The following is a 16,446-nucleotide window of genomic DNA, read 5'->3' as shown; positions in this document are numbered from 1 at the left end:
TTTTTTTTTTCATTTGACGCACTTCTCCCTCCCCATCATCTCTTCTCTCTGCATCTTGTGAGTCACTGCCCCAGTCAGTACCTGGTGTGAACATCTCCAGTGCTGTCAACCATCCTGTGTCGGGGATGTCTTCTGAGCTCATTGCTGTCTTCACCTATTCAGGCTTGGCAGTGTCCCTCCTAAAATGTGGTACCTAAGCAATGATTTTTCCATGTGATCTGATGAGAATTAGGAGGACATTGTGTCCAGGCCTACCACCAGCTTGGATCTGGCTCAGGAGTTCTTGGGGGTGAAGAGAGAGAAAGGGGTGGGGCAGGCTGGTGCCAGGGCAGGGAGCAGCCACTGTAAGACTGTAGGGAGCAGTGAGGACTGAAGGCCCGTAACTCCTGTCCAAGGGGCAGCCACCACTCAGCTCCAGCCACTGTTGTCCATGAGCTGATTGTGCCTGTCATTTCCAGGCATCACCTTGGGAGCTTGAAATCAGCCGTGATGGGAATATTTACACCATGGCAAATGCTATACAGGTCAGGGGCTTTTGCTTTTGTTTTTCTTCTATAGAGAACCAGTTGTTAACATTTACCAGCACACCACTGGCTCCAGCTTATGATTTTCCGTAGGAATGTGGGGCTGGATTTGTCAACTTTTCTGGTTACTCAAGACAAACTGGAAACCTGGATTTTTCTGTAAGACTTCCAGATTTTTAAAATTCCTTGTGAGTGAGACGATAGTCCTCTTGCCAGGATTGGTCAGGTAAGTATCTATCTAGTATGTGCTTTTTGTTCTAGTCTCAATACTTCCATTAGTAAAACCAAAAATAACAGTAGATTTAAAAAAAAAAAACCTCTTTCAGCTACTCTCCCTCCCTCACCATACTTGTGAATTACTGTAGCAATTCTGTAAGAGCCGAAAAGGTAGGATGTAACATGACACCATCTTTTACATCTGTCATTATCTCTGTGTGGAAATTAATTTGGATATGTGTGTAGTTTTTTCCCATTCAGATTTTCTGTTTTTAAAAGACAAAGTCCCCATCTTTTCTTTGTATTTTTTTGCTTTCTTGAAGATTGATGTTATACATTTATGAAATAGTTGTTGACTTGGCATCTGATGTGCATATAACGTGTAGAAGCAATATATTTGGGGTTTATACTTTTATAGAAATAAAATCAAGCTTGAAAAATCAAACTTACATCCTTAGTGGCTTTAGATTTATTGTAACTGCCTTTTTATTGGATCAAACTTTTGATTCCTTGTAAATAAATAAATCTTTACATTTGAAATCTGGTGAAGTATCATTTATTCTTCTAGGACTGCCTGTCTCGTCAAACCTTACATATATGTGGTTTTTTTCTCTCTTTGGAAAATGTTGCTTAAATGTCTTTTCTTTTGTGGACCTTACCTTGTTTAACTAGACTGCGGTTACTTTTAAAATGAATTCAAGAGGCCAAAAGTCTGTTCTGTTCACTAGCAAGCAGAGTGAAGAGGAATATTTTTCAGTTCCCTAGCAAATTACTAGTTTAGGGTGCTTTGAATAAAGCATTTTAAATTAGAAAAAAATATTTAGGCATTCAGGAGGACAGTCTGGATTTTTAGAGTAAAATGGCAGACTGAACACATGCATCCAGCTTCCCTCTTGCCAAAAATATTTTTTAATAACAAAAGGTGAATATTTTAAAACATCTGTAACAGTATTAGAAAATTTGAAAGGATGCCTACCTCTAGTAAACTAAAAGTTATGAAGAATTCCTGGAAGACTGAAAACAGATGGTATTATATTGACAAAAGGAAAACAAAAACAAAACAATTATAACTCAAAACACAGGTGCAGAAGAAAAGGGGGGAATTAAGAGCTGAGTTTACAGTGACTAACAACCACCAATAGGAAGGGGTCCTAGAGTAATATTTAGGAAATCAAAGCATTACATTTATACAACGGTCTCTGGCTAAAAACTGAGAACTGTGTCTGGGGAGGGATCCTTGAGTGGGTGTTGGGGCGTGAGAAAGAAGCCGAGCAGAGCGTCAGATCCCTGTGGGCTCCCGCAATAACAAGGGTCCTGGGAAGGAAGTGTGGGCTCTCTAGCAGGCAGTGTCTGTGAATGTCCTTCACCACTGGAGGAGAGACTGGGAGATTTGGTGTTTGTCCCCCACTCTGCCTCCCTGCTTGTCTACTTGTATACATACACTTAAAGCAAAGCCCATCATTGGACACTTTCTGTCATCTTACACAGAGCCTGCAGATAGCTGGCCTTCCCCAGGACAGCGTTAATACCAGACAGGAAGCATGCGGCGGTTTCTCTTGTTGATTGGCCCAGTCTTTTATTCCAAAGTGTGAATGCACATCAAAGGATCACCAGACATTTGAGGAGAATAAATAGTATGAAAGAAAAGGCCCAGAGTAAGCAGACTTTGGGGAGCATAGCAGAAGCTAAAAACATGTTAGTCAGTATCTTCAAGGAGATTTGAGCTACTGTATAATAAATCTAAGTAGCCTGCTGTGAAAAAAGATCATTTAGAACAACAAAGTTCATGGATATTAAAAATGTGATGATCGAACTTAAAAGGTTAACTAGGTTGGCTTGAGAAGCAAATAGAATTAAAGACAAAATTAGCAATATGGAAGATAGATAGCAAAACACTGCAGAACGATCAAAAGGTCAGAGATGGGAAGTAGGACAAGGAAAGGAAGAGGCATGGAGGTCAACCCCAGAGTCTTTTTTTTTTTTTTGAGACGGAGTCAAGCTCTGTCGCCCAGGCTGGAGTGCAGTGGCCGAATCTCAGCTCGCTGCAAGCTCCGCCTCCCGGGTTTAAGCAATTCTCCTGCCGTAGCCTCCTGAGTAGCTGGGATTACAGGCACCCACCATCATGCCCAGCTAATTTTTGTATTTTTGTAGAGACGGGGGTTTCACCATGTTGACCAGGGTGGTCTCGAACTCCTGACCTCAGGTGATCCACCCGCCTCGGCCTCCCAAAGTGCTGGGATTACAGGCATAAGCCACCATGCCCAGTCTACTTTTATCTTTATAAATGAAGATAAACCAATAAACCTAAAAAATATAACCAAAAACTGACAACCAAAAACTGTTTTCTAAAATAGAACAAAAAATTAAACCTTTGGTGAATTCATTAAGAAAAAGAAGAAAGTGTGTAATTACAGAACATTAGAAACAAGAAAAGGGACATTACTGTGTATATAGATGAGAATATTATACAAATATATGCACACGTGACCAAAAAATGAAAAATATAGATGAAATAGATTCTGTTTGAATCAGAAAGAGGTTGAAAACCTAAATTGGTCAATAATGGTAAAAATTTAACAAGTAGTCAGAGATGTGAGGCCCATATGGTTTTATAGGTGAATTTTACCAAATCTTAAAGAAACAGATTTCCCTGTAAGACTATTTTATAGTATAGCACACTTTCTAATTCTTTCTGTGAGGCTAATATAACATGATACTAAAGCTAAATAAAACACAAAGCGTATGTATATAAAATCAAGTACATAGATATGAGAGTACAAAGTTAAATAAAATTTCAGGCTAGCAGTTATATTGAAAGAGTAACATCCCATGTGCAAGTAAGCTATTTGCATCAGAAGAATGCAAGGATGTTTCAATAATAGTAACTTTTGTAGTGTAATAAATTATATTACTTTAATAGATTAAAGGAAAAGTTCATATATTTATGACAGAAGTCTAAAAAAGTATTTCATGAAATTCAGCACCTATTTATGATAAAAACTCTTAGTAAGATGTAAATCAAAAGAAACTGTCTTTAATTGATAAAATATATCTGATAGAAACTTACAATGAATATGTTTAATGGTGGAACAAATTAAGTTAGGAGCAAGACACAACTCAAGTAGCATTGAACTTGACGTTCTAGCTAGTGATTTTTCTTAAAAAGGGGATATATAAAAACTGAAAAGATATAGGAAAAACTATAATTTTCAGGTGTCATAATAGTCTACCAGAAAATCATAACAATAAATGGGGGAAAACCTCCTAGGACTAATTAGAGACTTAAGTAAGGCAGCTGGTTGTAAGAGTGATATGTAAAAATCAATATTATCTCTGTTCACTTGAAATAACCAGTTAGAAATTATCTCAGAAGTCTCAGGGCTGGATACAGTGCCTCACACCTGTAATCCCAGCACTGTGGGAGGCTGAGGTGGGAAGATTGCTTAAAGCCAGGAGTTTGACACCAGCCTGGGTAACATAGCAAGAGCCATATCTCTTAAAAAACAAAACAAAACAAAACAAAAAAACATGTTAAGACCTTTGTGAATAAATCATAAAACTACTGAAATAGAAATATAGGCATTTCTACATAGGAAAATTCAGTCAAAGATATCAGTTACATTCAAATTAATCTCTACATTGAATATATCCTAATTGGAATATCAAAAGTATTATTTTTAATTGATAAGCTGATTCTGAAGTTTACCTGAAAATTTTTGAAAGAAAAGAGGCGGGGAGGGAAGGCAGTTGCTTGCTTATTTTAATATCAGACATTAAAACACTTTATAAATTTTATTACTATGTAGTAGTTGGAATGGGATAATACTGACATAGGGATAATTACAGCAGTATTTCTTAAACTTCTTTGGGCGACAAATCCATGGTAACAAATGTATTTTACAACTCAGCCAACTCTACACACACACACACACACACACACACACACACACAAATTTCATGGGGTAGTACTTTACTATGTTAGAAGTATTCTATTTTCTATCCTATTCTACTTCATTAGAAGATAACAACAATAATGGTGGTTATAATCTTTTTCTTTTTCTTTTTCTTTTTTTTTTTTTTTTGAGGCAGAGTCTCGCTCTGTCGCCCAGGCTGGAGTGCAGTGACGCAATCTCGGCTCACTGCAAGCTCCGCCTCCCGGGTTCCCGCCATTCTCCTGCCTCAGCCTCCTGAGTAGCTGGGACTACAGGCGCCCGCTACCACGCCCGGCTAATTTTTTGTAATTTTAGTAGAGACGGGGTTTCACCGTGGTCTCGATCTCCTGACCTTGTGATCCGCCCGCCTCGGCCTCCCAAAGTGCTGGGATTACAGGTGTGAGCCACCGCGCCTGGCCAATCTTTTTCAGCTGATTTTAGGAACCACCAATGGATTGTGCCTTGTTGTTTGAAAAATGCTGAGAGAGAATAAATGAAACAGAATGGAGCTCAGAAACATGTATACACATGAGATATAGGAATTTATATATCATAGGGACAAAATTCAAAATCCACGGAGGAAGAATGAATGATTAAAAAATTGTTTTTTATTGTGATGAAATACACATAACATGAAATTTACCATCTTAACCATTTTAAGCATACAGTTCAGTGGTATTAAATACATGTGATGGGCAACCATCACCACCACCCATCCATAACTCTTTTCGTTGTGTAAAACTGAAACTCTACATCACTTGAACACAGAACTCCCCATTTCCCCATTTACCAGCCCCTGGCAACCACCGTTCCACTCTGTCTAGGAATGTGACTATTCTGGGTACTTCATACATGTGGAATCATACAGCATTTGACTTTTTGTGACTGACTTCATTTACTATAATGTCCTCAAGGTTCATCCATATTGTAGCATGTATCCGAATTTCCTTCATTTATAGGATGAAATAATATTCCATTGTATGTATAGGCCACTGTTCATTTATCTGTGGATGGACAGATCAACAGACCCAAGTGAATAATGCTGCTATGAACATGAGTGTGCAAATATTTTTTTTGAGAGCCTGCTTTCAATTCTTTTCGGTATACACCCAGAAGCAGAGCTGCTGGATCATATGGAAATTTTTAAAACATTTTTTGATTAACTGCCCTCCTGTTTTCCATAGAGACTGGACCATTTTACATTCCCATACACAAGGGTTCCAATTTCTCCACATCCTCACCAACATTCGTTATTTTGTTTTTTAAACAGCAGCCATCCTAGTAAGTGTGAGGTGGTATCTCGTTCTGATTTGTATTTGCCTAATGATTAGTGATGTTGAGCATCTTTTCATGTGCCTGTTGGCTATTTGTATATCTAATTTGGAAAAATGACTGTTTAAGTCCTTTGCCCATTTAAAAAAACTTTTTTTTTTTTTTGAGATAGAGTCTTGCTCTGTCACCCAAGCTAGAGTGCACAGTGCGATCATAGCTCACCACAGCCTTGACCTCTTGCTTTGCCCATTTTTGAGTTGTTTGTCTTTCTGTTGTTGAGTTGTAACAATTCTTTATTCTGGCTACTAGACTCTCATCAGATGAAGGATTTGCAAATATTTTCTCCCATTTTGTAGCTTATCTTTTCACATTTCTGGGTATATACCCAAAGGAATATAAATCATTTTACCATAAAGACACATGTGAATGTTCATTGCAGCTCTGTTCACAATAACAAAGAGTTGGAATCAGCCTAACTGTGCATCAGTGACAGATTGCATAAAGAAAATGTGGCCGGGCGTGGTGGCTCACACCTGTAATCCCAGCACTTTGGGAGGCCAAGGCAGGCAGATCACAAGGTCAGGAGTTCGAGACCAGCCTGACCAACATGATGAAACCCTGTCTCTACTAAAAATGCAAAAATTAGCCAGCTGTGGAGGCGCATGCCTGTAATCCCAGCTACTCAGGAGGCTGAGGCACGAGAATCGCTTGAACCCGGAAGGTGGAGGTTGCAGTAAGTCAAGATTGCGCCACTGCACTCCAGCCTGGGCGACACAGCGAGACTCTGTCTCAAAAAAAAAAAAAAAAAATGTGGCACATATACACCATGGAATACTATGCAGCCACAAAAAAGCATGAGATCATGTCTTTTGCAGGAACATAGATGGAGCTGGAGGCTATCATCTTTAGTAAACTAATGCAGGAACAGAAAACCAAATACCTTACATTCTCACTTATCTCACTTATAAGTGGAAGCTAAATGATGAGAACTCATGACACAAAGAGGCAAATAACAGATACTGGGGCCTACTTGAGGATGGAAGGTGGGTGGAGGGAGAGGATTAGAAAAAATAACTATTGAGGACTTGGCTTAGTGCCTGAGTGACAAAATAATCTGTACTACAAACCCCTGTGACAGAAGTTCACCTGTAGAACAAACCTGCATATTTTTTTCTAAACTTAAAAAAATCACAAAAAACTCAAAAAGCAAACGGAAAATAAAACCAAAAGGAATTCCAAATGAAAATAGAAATTTTACTTTTCTGTTTATACGCGCGCACACACACACACACACACACACACACACAGAAAAAGGTTGAAATAGTTGGCCAATTATTTGGAAGAAAGTTATGTTAGGTACCAGGCGTGGTGGCTCACACCTGTAATCCCAGCACTTTGAGAGGCCGAGGTGGTCCAAAGCTTGAGCTCAGAAGTTCAAACCCAGCCTGGGCAACATGGCAAAACCCTGTCTCCTACAAAAGATAAAAAAATTAGCTGGGCATGGTGGTGCATGCCTGTGGTCCCAGCTACTTGGGAGGCTGAGGTGGGAGGATCGCTTGAGTCTGGGAGTTCAAGGCTGCAGTGAGCCATGATCGGGCCACTACATTCCAGCCTGGGTGACAAAGTAAGGTCCTGTCTTTTTTTCAAGGAAAAAAAAAAAAAGGTTTTTTACTTCATGCTAAGTTTGTTAGCATAAATTTCCATCCCAAAAGCTCTCCAAAATAAATTTCATATGGATTAAAGAACTTCACCATATATTTAAAAGTTCATATTCTTCATATATATTATAATAACAAACCTGTAGTAGGGAAGTCCTTCCTTTGTTTTTTTTTTTTTTTTTTTTTTTGAGACAGGGTCTCACTCTCACCCAGATTGGAGTGCAGTGGTGTGATCTCAGCTCACTGCAACCTCCACCTCCTAGGTTTAAGCAATTGTCCTGTCTCAGCCACCCGAGTAGCTGGGACTACAGATGTGTGCCAGCAGGCCCGGCTGATTTTTGAATTTTTAGTAGAGATAGGGTTTTACCATGTTGGCCAGGCTGGCTTCAAACTCCTGACCTCAAGTGATCCACCTGCCTTGGCCTCCCAAAGTTCTGGGATTAGAGGTGTGATCCATCACACATGGCTGGGAAGTCCTTAAGTAAACTAATACCCAGAAGTTAAAAAGTAAAACCTTTAGAATATACAGAATTTAAAATTTTCTACTACAGGTTACCATAATTAAAAGTAAGAGTGGAGTTATTTTTACAAGGTTGAGGTTTTTTTTTTTTTTCCCTCTGTCGCCCAGGCTGGAGTGCAGTGGTGCGATCTCGGCTCACTGCAAACTCTGCCTTCTGGGTTGAAGTGATTCTCCTGTCTTAGCCTCTGGAGTAGCTGGGATTACAGGCATGCACTACCACGCCTGGCTAATTTTTGTATTTTTAGTAGATGCAGGGTTTCACCATGTTGGCCAGGCTGGTCTTGAACTTCTGACCTCAGGTTATCACATCACGTTTTCTTTATCCACTCATCGATTGATGAGCACTGAAGTTGATTCAGTATCTTTGCAATTGTGAATTGTGTTGCGTACACATGCAGGTGACTTTTTAATATAAGGACCTCTTTTCCTTTGGGTAGATAACCCAGTAGTGGGATTGCTGGATTGAATGGTAGATCTACTTTTAGTTCTTTGAGAAATCTCCATACTGCTTTCCATAGAGGTTGTACTAATTTATTATCCCACCAGTAGTGTTTAAGTGTTCCCTTTTCACCATGTCTGTGCCAACATCTGTTGTTTCCTGACTTTTTAATAAATGGCCATTCTGATTGGGGTAAGGTCGTATCTCATGTGGTTTGTTTTTATTTTTTTGAGACAGTCTCGCTCTGTTGTGATCTTGGCTCACTGCAACCTTGGCTTCTCACGTTCAAGCAATTCTTCTGCCTCAGCCGCCTGAGTAGCTGGCATTACAGGCGCCCGCCACCACGCTCAGCTGGTTTTTGTATTTTCACCGTGTTGGCCGGTTGGTCTTGAACTCCTGACCTCAGGTGCTCTGCCCGCCTCAGCCTCCAAAAGTTCTGGGATTACAGGTGTGAGCCACCACGCCTGGCCTCTCATGTGGTTTAATTTGCCCCACTCGCAGGAGACCTCTGCTTCCCTTTGAAGACTTCCATGCAGAAGATGCTAATTTAGGCCTGTAAAGGAATGGATAGGACCTTGATTGTCCTCTTGTTCAATCTCCCTTTTTATGCAGGGGTGCCCTTTGCAAGATTCCTGACATTTGGCTTCTATCCTCTGCTTGGATGTAAGAGATGGAGAGTTTGTTCCATTGTTAAACAGTCCATTGTTAAACAGTTTTAGGAGTTGGACAAGTTCAATTATGTGGAAATCTACATCCTTGTAACTACTCCTGGTGTTCTTCCAATTTCCATCCCTATTGAAAGGAGGCATTTCAGTACCATCAGAGAAAGTTATATTCTTCGTTGGAGAAAGTCTTACTCTGTCACACAAGCTGGAGTGCAATTGTGAGATCTTGGCTCATTGCAACCTCCACCTCCTGGGCTCAAGGGATTCTCCTGTCACAGCCTTCGGAGTAGCTGGGATTACAGGCGCCCACTACACCTGGCATATATATATATATATAAATTTTTTTTTTTGAGACAGAGTCTTGTACTGTCACCCAGGCTGGAGTGCAGTGGTGCGATCTCAGCTCACTGCAACCTCCACCTCCCGGGTTCAAGCTATTCTCCTGCCTCAGCCTCCCAAGTAGCTGGGATTACAGGTGCCCACCACCACACCCAGCTAATTTTTTGTATTTGTAGTAGAGATGGGGTTTCACCATGTTGTCCAGGCTGGTCTTAAACTCCTGACCTCAACTGATCTGCCTGCCTCAGCCTCCCAAAGTGCCAAGATTATAGGCGTGAGCCACCACACCCAGCCACACCTGGCTAATTTTTGTAATTTTAGTAGAGACAGGGTTTCGCCTTGTTGTTCAGACTGGTCTTGAACTCCTGACCTCAAGTGATCTACCCACTTGGCCTCCCAAAGTGCTGGGATTACAGGTGTGAGCCACTGTGCCCGGCCTAAATCCCTTATCATGTCTAACTGTGTTCCACTTTGTCTTTATCCCTTGGAGATGTGGCCACACCTGGCCTTTGTCATGTCGCCCGTTTCCCTCACGCTGTTATGGCTGTCGCCCTGTTTCAGGACCTCTGCAGCAGCTGCGCTCTGCCTGAAATGCCCTTCTCGAATCTGACTCGCTGGCTCCTTCGCATTCCACCCTTAGCGTGTGTCCCCCTGGGCTGCATCCAACACTCATGAGCCCCTTCCTTCATTAAAAAGATACTACAAATTACATTTTTACAACCACATTGGTATACAGATGAAATTATTAATACTATATAATAAAACTTTTTTTTATCCTAATAGTTCATGTTTTTCTTCTGAGATTGTGGAAACAAACAATTTTCATGGGCCCCAAAAGTGCCGTGGGCCTGACCCTGTGCGCATGGTGCCTGGTGGAAAGGCAGCTCCTCCATGAGCTGCTGGGCTGGATCACAGCGGACTCCCAACGCCGGCCTACTTAGTGCTGTGTTCGCAGTGTCTAGAGCACAGCCAGGCTCCTGAATGAATGAATGAAGAAAGACACACTGGGCTCTGAGTGAAGCATTCTCCTCTGACCAAAGGACATAGGACACTGTATTTTCTTATAGTGTTTCAACTTTCATTAAGCTATCATTATACATACAGCACCTGCTCGTTGAAGAAAGCCTGATAAATTCAGAGAAAATGGGAAAAAAAAAACCTCATGATCCCGTCCTTCAGAATATCTCTATTACCGTTTGCCTTGCTTCTTCCCATCTTCCCTGCATCCTTTCTTGTTTCTTGTGTTCATTGTGAGATGCTGGGTACATTTTAAAATATTCTTTCCATTTAACAAAATATAAGCATTCTGTAATGTTAGGACATCTTCCTGAATACCTTAATCGTTCTATGATGTATGTACCCAGTGCATCGGCCAAAACGGATGCTCTTTTAGGTTTGAATTTTAGAATTCTTTCTAATTTTTCTCTTTTATACCTAATACTGCAATGAACATCTTTTATTCAGAAAGCTGCTACATTCCTATCCCGTTTTGGGTTATTTCCTTATAGAGTTTCCAGAAGTGAATTACTAGGTCTGAGAATGTGTGCATGCTTTTATTCCTACTTCCATCCTGGCTGTCCTAAGCCTTTCTTTCTTTCTGTCTTTTGAACTATTCTCTAGTTCTTATATTTTTCACATATAGTTGGATTTTCAGTTAAATAATCTTTCGATGAATGGAATTTACAGCTTATCATTTTCTATGTTTGTTTCTCATGTTGGTTAGTTTATTACATCCAATGTTTATACCCAAGTGGGTATAACATTCTTGAGGGTAGAATCACACATTCTCAGTTTTTTCCTAGTGCCCAGCACAGTCTAGAGCTCATAGTAGGTATTGGTTTTGATTGATTGGTTGAGAAAAAGAGAATTTTAGAAAGGGAGCTAATTCTGGGAAAGATGATAAACCTTTATCACTACCAGATCAGGTTGTCATTCCTAGAAATATGATTTGGAATGTATTTAGAAAGAACAATTATGAACCCCATGGGAACAGCACATTTCTGAGGGAGGGAAGGCAGAGACCCATAGAAAGAGAAGGGAAGGGGGGTGTGGGGGTGGGGGAGTGGGAGGCTCCCATTGAAATAGTGTAGGCAGCTTCACTGCGGGGATTACGCCACCCACCCATTCACTCAACAGATACGCAACCCGTGCACGTGCCACACCAGGTGCCATGCTAAGTGCTGAGGTGGGAAGCGTCACCTCTGCTTTGCAGGGCTCGTAGCTTGCCTGTGGTCTCACAGCAAGTCGGTGGCAGAGACGGGATGGGAAATCAGGCCCAGCTGACTTCCTAGCAGGTGTCTGTTCCACTATGCCATGTGAGTGTGGGTGGACACTAAGTGCACTGTCTGGAGTGAGTCGTCCACGTTTTACTCGGAGTGTTACTCAGGAACTTGGCATCAGGGTGAGAAAAGAGTGGCTGAATGGTGTGCACTGAGACGGTGTGCGATGTCCTCCCGCTGTCCTCCCGCTGCCCTCCTGGCATTCGCCTTAGTGTGTTACTGGACCTTTTGTTTTGGTGCTACTGGTCTCCCGCACAGCCCTGTGATCATCTCGATTTCCTCAGGCCAAGAATAATGCGGCTTTTGACCTTCCAGAGTATCTTTGTGTAGTACTTATTTAAAATGTTAAATGGGATATAATTATTTCTCTGAGTAGATGTAAATTTGGTGGTGTCTAGGGACAGTGATGACCATGCTGCTGTGGAAAATAGCTCGGGGTTGTAATAATAGGGAGTACAGTCAGGCTTTGCATAGCAGGGATACTCCTGAGAATGCGTCCTTAGGCGATTGTGTCATGTGTGAACATCACAGAGTGTGCTTGATAAACCCAGGCTCACAGCCCACTGCACTCAGCTGACTGCGCATCTAGGCTATGTGGGATCGCCTGTTGCATCTGGGCTACAAACCCCTGTGGCACGCGACTGCACGGAATACTGTGGGCAGTTTGAACACAGTGATGAGTATTTGTGTATCTAAACATAGAAAAGTTACAGTAAAAATACAGTATAAAAGATAAGCATTGAGATACTCGTACAGGGCACTTACCATGACTGGAAGTTGCACTGGGTGAGTAGTGAGTGGTGAGTGAATGGCAGGGCCGAGGACAGTACTGTACCCTATGACTCTGCAAACACTGCACACGTAGGCTACATTAACTTTATTTTAACAATGTATTTCTCTCTTCAACAATAAATTACTAACCTTAGGTTACTGTAGTTTTAACTTCATAAACTTTTTAAAAAAAACTTTTTGACTCATAATAATACTTAGCTTAAAACCAAACACACTGTACAGCTGAACAAAAATATTCTCTTTCTTTATATTCTCATTCTATAAACATTTTTCTTCTCTTTTTTTTGAGACAGTCTCGCTCTGTTGCCCAGGCTGGAGTGCAGTGGCGCAATCTCAGCTCACTGCAACCGCCAACTCCCAGGTTCAAGCAGTTCTCCTGCTTCAGCCTCCCAAGTAGCTGGGATTACAGGCACATGCTGCCACGCCTGGCTAATTTTTGTATTTTTAGTAGAGATGGGGTTTCACCATGCTGGCCAGGCTTGTCTTGATCTCCTGACATCGTGATCCGCCCACTTCGGCCTCCCAAAGTGCTGGGATTACAGGTGTGAGCTACCGTGCCCGACTCTGTAAACATTTTTCTACTAAATTTTTTTTAAATTTTTACTTTTAAAACTTTTTTTGTTAAAAACTCAGGCACAAACACATTATCCTAGACAAGGGTCAGGATTCTCAATATCACTGTTTTGCACCTCCACATCTGTCCCACTGGAAGGTCTTCAGGGGCAGTAACTGCATGAAGCCATCACCTCCTGTGATAACAATGCCTTCTTCTGGACACCTCCTGAGGGACCTGCCTGGGGCTGTTTCATAGTTAACTTTAAAAAATACATGTAAGTAGAAGGAGTGTACCCTAAAGGAGTGATTAAAAAGTACAGTAAATATATAAGCCAATAACAGGGTCATTTATTATTATTATTATATACTGCACATAATTGTATCTGCCAGACTTTTGTATGACTGGCAGCACAGGTGTGTTTCCACCAGCATCACCTCAAACACGCAAGGCGTTGCACAACATTATAATGGCTGTGATGTCAGTAGGCGGTAGGAATTTTTTAGCTCTTTATAGCCTTATGGAACCACCGTGGCAAATGCCGTCTGTCATTGACTGAAACGTTGTTATGCAGGGCATGACTGTACTTACAAAATGAGATGGCATTTCTTAGGAACATTCCTTTGCTATGAGTTGTTTTTAAAATTAATGTGCTTAAATTTTTTTTTAATCATAAAAAAATTTCCGACATAAACAAAGAGGGAGAACATATGTATGTTGCCCAGGCTGTAGTGCCATGGCGCGATTGTGGCTCACTGCAGTCTCGACCTCCTGGACTCAAGCGATTGAGGGAAAATATTATAATGAATGGCTGTATATCCCTCACCTAAGCAAAAGCCACTTTAAAGGAAAGGAATGTTGCTGCCACGAGCAGCATTCCTGCAGAAAGGTCATTAGGTCAGAATTACTACTCTGTGTTCTAGAGGGAAAATACCATGACACTAAGAATTTAGCTGTGGGTCAGAGGCATTTTATGTGGTGTCAATCAAACTAGGGAGCCTTGGGCTGGGTGTGGAGGCTCACGCCTGTAATCCCAGCACTTTGGGAGGCTGAGGTGGATACATCATTTTAGGTCAGGAGTTTGAGACCAGCCTGGCCAACATAGTGAAATCCCATCTGTATGAAAAATACAACAAATTAGCCAGATGTGGTGGTGCCTGCCCGTAGTCCCAGCTACTTGGGAGGCTGAGGCACAAGAATCACTTGAACCCGGGAGGTGGGAGGTTGCATTGATCTGAGATGGTGCTACTGCACTCTAGCCTGGGCGACAGAGTGAGACTCTGTTGCCTCAAAAACAAAAAGCAAACTAGGGAGCCTCTATTCTTGAGGGCTAAAATCTGAGAATGATGGCGTCTATTGAAGCTAGCCCAGGAGTTACTCATTTAGACTATAAAGCAATATGGCTACCCATTAACTGATTTTTTTTTTTTTTTAAAAGACAAAGTCTTGCTCTGTCGCCAGGCTGGATGGAGTACAGTGGTGCGATCTCAGCTCACTGCAACCTCCGCCTCCCGGGTTCAAGCGATTCCCCTGCCTCAGCCTCCCAAGTAGCTGGGACTACAGGTGTGTGCCACCACGCCTGGCTAATTTTTTGTATTTTAGTAGAGACAAGGTTTTCCCGTAATCCACCCACCTCAGCCTCACAAAGTACTGGGATTACAGGTGTGAGCCACCGGGCCTGGCCTAACTGAAATTTTAAAACATGGTTACTTGTATGTTCTAGTTTTTGTTCATATGCGCTACAGCACTTCTGAAAATTTGCAATCTGGGCTGGGTGTGGTGGCTCACGCCTGTGATCTCAGCACTTTGGGAGGCCAAGGTGGGTGGATCACTTGAGCCCAGGAGTTTGAGACCACCATGGGCAACATGGTGAGACCTCATGTTTTCCCAAAAAAAAAATACAAAAAAAATTAGCTGGGTGTGGTGGTACATGCCTGTAGTTCCATCTACTCAGGAGGCTGAAGTGGGAGGACCTCTTGCCTGGGAGGTTGAGGCTGCGGTGAACCATGATCACACCACTGCTCTCCAGCCTGGACGACAGAGTGAGACCCTGTCTCAAAAAAAAAAAAAAAAAAAAAAAATTGCAGTCTGCTCTTTTAAAAAATATTACAAATTATACCCACACTCACTTATGGGAGTAGCAGTTGGCACACTGCTCATACCATTAACTCAGTAGTTCTCCTTTTAGGAATGCATGCTAAGAAAATCATCTGAGATTTGCACAGTGATCCTTACTGTGGTATTGTAAAATACTGAAAACAACCAAAATATTTAACAATAAAACTACATCTATAGTATGATAGTAACTCTGCCATAAGTGCATGTGTTGCATAGTAAAAAAGTATAACAATTTTAGCTGTAGTTGTCTCTTAGTGGTAGAATTATGCATGACTTTTATTTTTTAATTTTTTCTATATTAAAAAATTTAATGAATAGATTAAATACAAAGTTATCAAATGCTTTAAACCATTTTACAGTGCTACTGTGGCTGCATAATATGTGGAGTTGATGTAATATAATTTGCTTATTAATCTGTTACCCTTTTTATTAAGTAGGCTGCTTATAAATAATTATTGTAGATAGTGACTATTTTTTAATATTATTTTTCTTCTTTTCAGTTATTTCCTAATTCCAGGCAGGTTACTGAATAAAATAGTAACACTTCTTAAATGTTTTTTATATTTATATGCAAACTTTTTATATTTATATCCAAATATATTCAAACAGTTCTAAATGGTTTGAAACAACTTATCATGCCACAAAATAGTTACAGTTGTATTAATTTCACCTGTATGGGATATTGGCCTTTTTTTTTTTTTTTTCAAGATTTGTGATTCAATAGATAAAATATTATACTTCAGCACCATATTCTTTTATATTTCTTTAATTATTAAGTCAGACCAATAGCCTATAGGTGTTGTAAAATTATTTTTAAATTATACATATCCATGGGATTTCTGAACCGCTCATAATCCTTGGCTCTCTGTGGTTTTTGGAGGTCACATATGGTGTGTAACTAAGATAAAATGCAAGTAAAGAATAAAATATGATAAAGTAAATTAGATTCTCTTGAAGGCAAAGTATGTCTTTATGTAAGGCAAGCAGACATTTTTGTATGAGGGTAAAGTGTGAGAGTAAAATGTAAGAAAGACACCCAAATTGGTTGGGTGCGGTGGTTCATGCCTGTAATCCCAGCACTTTTTGAGGCCGAGGGGAGTGGACCATGAGGTTGGGAGATTGAGACCATCCTGGCTAGC

General features: G+C 40.8%; 1 protein-coding gene and 1 long non-coding RNA gene across 4 annotated transcripts in view; both read left to right on the top strand.

Moving 5' to 3' along the window:
* VGLL4 (vestigial like family member 4) overlaps positions 1-16,446 on the top strand; it is a 164,326-nt gene that overhangs the window by 28,854 nt on the left and 119,026 nt on the right. The window lies entirely within an intron of this gene.
* LOC144339306 (uncharacterized) lies at positions 8,979-15,270 on the top strand. Its single transcript, XR_013414201.1, has 3 exons — positions 8,979-9,444; positions 12,960-13,143; positions 14,992-15,270. It is a non-coding gene; the product is annotated as an uncharacterized LOC144339306 (long non-coding RNA).

This window comes from Macaca mulatta, chromosome 2 (genome assembly GCF_049350105.2).
Source record: "Macaca mulatta isolate MMU2019108-1 chromosome 2, T2T-MMU8v2.0, whole genome shotgun sequence".
Classification (NCBI taxonomy): Eukaryota; Metazoa; Chordata; class Mammalia; order Primates; family Cercopithecidae; genus Macaca; species Macaca mulatta.
Note: the sequence above shows the minus strand (reverse complement) of the source record. Positions and strands in the feature narration are given on the sequence as shown.